This window comes from Podarcis raffonei, chromosome 2, assembly GCF_027172205.1.
Source record: "Podarcis raffonei isolate rPodRaf1 chromosome 2, rPodRaf1.pri, whole genome shotgun sequence".
Taxonomy (NCBI): domain Eukaryota; kingdom Metazoa; phylum Chordata; class Lepidosauria; order Squamata; family Lacertidae; genus Podarcis; species Podarcis raffonei.
The window spans coordinates 114,331,456-114,337,896 of record NC_070603.1 but is presented as its reverse complement, the minus strand read 5'-3'; the positions used below and the strand labels follow the sequence as shown (position 1 = coordinate 114,337,896).

At 43.9% G+C, this 6,441-nt stretch overlaps 1 protein-coding gene across 1 annotated transcript in view; it reads left to right on the top strand.

Annotated features, from left to right (window-relative positions):
- The window catches only part of SLC25A53 (solute carrier family 25 member 53), a 48,792-nt gene that overhangs the window by 37,696 nt on the left and 4,655 nt on the right, over positions 1-6,441 (top strand). The gene's annotated exons all lie outside the window — the stretch shown is intronic.

The window sequence follows — 6,441 nt, the reverse complement described above, 5'->3', positions numbered from 1 at the left end:
TCGCTTTCAGACCCAGGAGGACTTTAAAGGGTCTCTGACATATATACAGGAAGCTGCGTTGTAGTTATTGGTCCCATCCAGCTCCATATTGTCGGCTCGGACTGGCAGCAGCGGGAGATGCCAGGGATCGAACTTGGGATTTCCCGCATGCAAAGCAGATGCTCTATCATTGTAGAGTTGGAAAGTACCCCCAAGGGTCATCTAGTCCAGCCCCTGCAAAGGCAGGAATCTCAAGTAAAGCATCCATGCAAGATGGGCCATCCAGCCAAAAACCTCCAAGGGAGGTTACGCGGAACCAGGCAGAGGGCCTTCTCGGTGGTGGCACCCGCCCTGGGGAACGCCCTCCCACCAGATGTCAAAGAGAATAACAACTACCAGACTTTTAGAAGACATCTGAAGGCAGCCCTGCTTAGGGAAGCTTTTAATGTTTGATGTATTACAGTATTTTAATATTTTTTTTGGAAGTTGCCCAGAGTGGCTGGGGAAGCCCAACCAGATGGGCGGGGTATAAATAAAAAATATTATTATTATTATTATTATTATTATTATTATTATTATTATTATTATGAAGGAAGAGTCCACAACCCCCCAAGGGAGTCCGTTCCACTGCCATAAAGTTATTTCTCATGCTTAGTTAGAATCTCCTTTCTTGTAACTTGAAGCCCTTGGTTCGAGTCCTGCCCTCCAGAGCAGCAGAAAAACGAGCTTGCTCCATCTTCCATGTAACAGCACTTGAGATATTTGAAGGTGACTATCCTATATCCTAAGGGACACGGGTGGCGCTGTGGGTTAAACCACAGAGCCTAGGACTTGCCGATCAGAAGGTCGGCAGTTCGAATCCCCGCGACGGGGTGAGCTCCCGTTGCTCGGTCCCTGCTCCTGCCAACCTAGCAGTTCGAAAGCACGTCAAAGTGCAAGTAGATAAATAGGTACTGCTCCGACGGGAAGGTAAACGGCGTTTCCGTGCGCTGCTCTGGTTTGCCAGAAGCAGCTTAGTCATGCTGGCCACATGCTGTACGCTGGCTCCCTCGGCCACAAAGCGAAATGAGCGCTGCAACCCCAGAGTCGGCCATGACTGGACCTAATGGTCAGGAGTCCCTTTACCTTTACCTTATCCTATACCATCTCAGTCTTCTCTTTTCCAGGCTGAGCATATCCAGCTCCTTCAACTGTTCCTCATAAGGCTCGGTTTCCAGACCCTTGATCATTTTGGTTGCCCTCCTCTGCACACCTTCCAGCTTCTCAATCTCCTTCTTAAATTGTGGCGCCCAGAACTGGACACAGTATTCCAGGTGTGGTCTGACCAAGGCAGAACAGAGCAGTACTATGACTTCCTTTGACCTGCACACTATGCAGTCTAGAATGGCATTCGGTTTTTTTGCTGATGCATCACACCTTGGACTCGTGTTAAGTAAGACCCCTAGATCTACTGAGCTCTGGGCCTTCCACAAGCCTGTAGACCCTGGCAGTGGTTGCCTTTCCAGTCAGGCTTGTTGCTCGATTCTGGAACTTTGCACTTTTCTGTCATATATGCCACTGAGCCCTTCCAGTGTGGTGTAGTGGTTAAGAGCGGTGGACTCGTAATCTGGGGAACCGGGCTCGCTTCCCCGCTCCTCCACATGCAGCTGCTGGGTGACCTTGGGCCAGTCACACTTCTTTGAAGTCCCTCAGCCTCACTCACCTCACAGAGTGTTTGTTGTGGGGGAGGAAGGGAAAGGAGAATGTTAGCCGCTTTGAGACTCCTTAGGGTAGTGATAAAGCGGGAGATCAAATCCAAACTCCTCCTCCTCCTTCTCTTCTTCTTCTTCCTGTCCCACAGCACACAAAGGGTGTGTTCTAGACCATGGGTAGGCAAACTAAGGCCTGGGGGCCAGATCCAGCCCAATCGCCTTCTGGTTTGTTTTGCTCTTGTTTTTATTATGTATTTTGTGTTTTTATATTGTGTTTTTATGCTGCGAACTGCCCTCAGATCTTTGGATGAAGGGTGGCATACAAATTATTTGATGGTGATGATGATGATAGGTGTACAGTGGTACCTCTGGATGTGAACGGGATCCGTTCTGGAGCCCCGTTCACATCCTGAAGAGAACACAACCCATGTCTGCGCGGGTCGCAATTTGCCACTTCTGTGCATGTGCGTGATGTCATTTTGAGCACCTGCGCATACGCGAGCGGCGAAACCCGGAATTAACGTGTTCCGTTACTTCCGGGTCGCCGTGGAGCACAACCTGAAAATGCTCAACCTGAAGCAACTTTAACCTGAGGTATGACTGTAGATTTGCCTCTCGCACCTGCTTGCCATTGGGGTCTGGTTGGTCACTGCCAGAAGAGGATGCTGGAATTAAATAAAGAGGGAGCTTAAATAAAGATGGAAAGAAGATAAAGTCCCTACCAGAGAAGAATGGCAGATAGGACTTCCGGGTTAGCGCCATCGGCTAATGGCGGGTTCCCTCCGAGCTCCGGAGGGAATCGGCTTCGTAGGAGTGCGGTCTTACCGCGGCGGCGACGCGGGGACCCTTAGAAATCACAGGCGGTGAAGCCTGTGAACCTGGTGACTCGGCGGGCACCATTAGCGCCCCCCTGACCCGCGAAGGAGCCTTTTTAAAGGCTACGGAACAGGGGACGGGGTGAGTGGCGCGGTGCTGAGAGTCGACTGCTTCTCCTGCGGAGTGAAGCTGCGTTGCCATGGCCGGAGAGCGCTGACTTCTTGTAAATTGGACCTCGAAACAACCCGTGAGTAGTACGGAATTTGGATTTGCAAAGAAAAATTTTTTTGAATTAGGCACGATCGGGGAAGGCGTAAACAGGAAGTCCGTCTCCCCGTCCTGTAAACAATCTAAAACAAGGACCTGCTAACTAAGGTCGTGAGAATTCCTTCTCTTTATTGGGCAAAAAATATTAATTTCACGATTTGGTACTACAAGTAATTGTACTGGAGGATAAGAGCTAATTTTGGGAGCTGAGGAACCACCCCCCCTCAGACCCGGGAGTGATCCGCGAGAGAGCCTGTTGGAAAGGCATTGAAGATTTTGACAGCTGTCAAACTAGCTGTCAAGACGGAAATAGGGAACTTTGTTTCTACTGCTTCTGCTGGCTATATTTGCTACAACTTTGTTATAATTTGTTGAAAACAAGGAAGAGCTGATACAAACTAACTTGATTTTTGGACTTGAATTGGAATGAATAACAAGGAACCAAAATCCCTCTAGAGGGGTTTTTGGGACATTACAAGAATGGCTGAAGGAGGGGAAATTCAAGCTAAGTTGGACAGAGTTTTTGTTCTCTTGGGAAAGCTACCAAGGCCAAGTTGATGTTTTGGCTACAAATGTTGCAACTCTGGACTTAACAGTAAACAAATTCATTGAATTTGATAAGGATTCGACTCAGGAAGCTTATGCAGCTGGCCAAGAAGAGAAACTTGAGAGATTTGAGAGTGAGGGGAAAGAGATATATGTTGTTTCTGAGGAAAAGGAAGGAGGAGCTGCAATGTTGTCAAAGACAAAGGAAGGCCAGAGGCCTGACACGATAGCTACAAAGGAAAATAAGAACTCGATGATGAAAATCTGGTTTGAATTGGGAACTGAAAAATGGAGGGATCTCCTTATGTGGAGATCTGAAGACCTAAGGATTACAAATTTGATTAAGGTGGAAGGTGGAGCTTTGGGGACATTTGGACTTGAAAGGATTAAGAAACAAGATTCAGGCTCCACTTTTAAATATGGAGGTCTGGCTGGAGGAAACATGGAACTTATTGGACTAGAGCTTCTCCGAGATTTGGTGTTTAATACCAAGGACTATAAAAAGAACCGGCAGAGAGGAATTGAGAGAGAATTAAGAGCCTCGGACGTGAGATCTCCAGGCTGATAGTAGACGGACTGATGGACGTTTGTTGGGGATTGAAACCGGGAAAGGGGGGGTGGAGTTTGGGAATCCAAAGGGTGTATAATTTAACCTGTTCTGTTTTTATTTTGTTTGGATATTTGTATGAAAATTGGGGAAATCATGGAAGGGAATTTAGGCCGACTTTAGAAAAAGGTTTAAAGAATAAGCAAATGATGAATAAATATGAAGTCTATAAGGTAAAATTGGTTTGTTTGTTTTTTAAATAACTAAATATAAAAAGGTTTAAAAATAGGGACAAGAACTTGTTGAACCAACAATCTGAACTGGAATACAAGAGGGAGAGGTGTGGGGAAGTCAGGAAAATAAGTTATGGAAAATAAGGATTGTGAACTTTATGTGTTTTTAAACTTTTTTTGTTTTTTCTCTTTTTTTATTTTTTATTGTATTATGCTGAAAATCTTAATAAATATCTTTTTTTTTAAAAAAGAGAGAAGAATGGCAGATCAAGTTGATGGATTATGCCGAAATGGCTAAAATAACCAGAAGAATCAGAAATGAGAAAGACAAAATTTTTAATAAGGAATGGGGAAAATTTATAACTTATTTTATTGTAAACAGTTATAATCGTTTGTAGGATTGGAATATCACTTGTAGTTTAATGGTGAATTTTTGGATACAATGGGGAGATAAAAGATTTGGATTATTATAAAAGATGCAGGAGGAAATGATTAACAGTAGGACCCACAAAGGGGAGGAGGGAAGTCCAAGAGATCCCTTGGAATCTTGCTTTTATGTTGTGTGCTGGATATGTGAGGTAAAATTTCAATGGAATCTTTTTGCGGCTCTTCCAATTCATCAAAACAAGTTTTTTTTTTTGCTTCTAATATAGCACGGTACATCCATATTTTTTTTACCCCTTGAAATCTTCCACGTTTCCCTCCTTTAAAAGTGGGGGTCAGGGTAACCTGGGAGGAGTTTGCAAATGGGTAGATGGAATTGGCAGGGAAGGGCAGGGGCATAGCAACGGGGGTGCAGGCCGCACCAGGTGTCAGGCTGAAGGGGGGGTACCATTTGGTGCACGCCCCATGACTCCCCAAAACCCAGCGAGCGGCAAAGCCGCTGCTACCACTCTCTTTTTTTTTTAAGGAATATTTATTAAATTTTCCAATTTTTTAAACAAACAAACAAACAAAACAAACAGAAACATTAAACACAGGCATAAAATTCATAAACCATACTTTTAAATAACAAATTTCTCAGACCTCCTCATACTTCTCCTTCTTGTATCCCAATTAAGATTATTTGTTCAGCAAATCCTTCATTTAAAGCATTACAGCTTATAACATTACCTTATTTTTCAAACCCTTTCTTTTCCCCATCTATGTTCTTATATATTATTGCAGCTAGAAACCTCTCAATTTCAACACCATCTAACTTTCTTAAATTTTACAATGTTTCTGTAAATAGTCCTTAAATTTTTTCCAATCTTCTTCAGCCGACTCCTCTCCCTGGTCACGGATTCTGCTCGTCAATTCTGCCAGTCCCATACAGTCGATCATTTTCATCTGCCATTCTTCCAGAGTGGGTAGATCTTGCGTCTTCCAATACTTTGCGATGAGTATCCTTGCTGCTGTTGTAGCATACATAAAAAAAGTTCTGTCCTTCTTTGGCACCACTTGGCCGACCATGCCCAAGAGAAAGGCCTCTGGTTTCTTCAAGAAGGTATATTTAAATACCTTTTTCAATTCATTATATATCATTTCCCAGAAAGCCTTAATCTTTGGGCACGTCCACCAAAGGTGAAAGAATGCTACCACTCTCTCCTTCCCCCGGCTCGCTGTAGGCTTGGGAGTGGGGGGGGGCCAAATGGGTTGCAAAAGAGTGATCCCATCCCCAAACTAAGCAGCCTTCCTCCCCCCTCCCACTTCCAGCCAGACAGCGGTGGATTTCACTTTCCACATCAACATCAAGGGCTCTCCCAAGACCTTCTCTCTGCTGCCTAGCACCCCTTTCCCTAGCAAAGCCCCGCTCACCATATGCCCCCGCGCTCCCTAGTATTGCATATAGCTTTCTTTTCAAAAAAAATTATTGGTTTTCCTAATTTGCAACAAACACACATAGAAAAAAACATTACAATATTAAAAAGAAAAAACAAGCAAACATATAAACGCCTAACTGTTTAAAGCCCTATTTAATTTTCATTGTTAAGTGACATCCCCCTCACATCCCCCCAACTGAGTTTCCATAAATCTCCTTGTAGCAGTTTTCCAATATCCACTTTCTAAAAAACTTAACTTATCCAAATTGCTACCTTTCTTTCTCTTAATGATAATTTCAATCCATAATGTTATACAATTCAACATATTTTACTCCTAGGCCAATTTGGTACTTACAAATAGTTCCACTTATATTATATTAGAATATGTAGCTAAATAATCCTTAAATTTCTTCTTGATATGCCTCCTCTTTCTGATCGCGGATCCGTCCAGTCAGGTCAGCCAGCTCCAAAAAGTCCATCATCTTCATCTGCCATTCCTCCACTCTTGGTATTTCTTGCCATTTCCAATTTTTGGCCAACGAAATTCTTGCTCCAGTTGT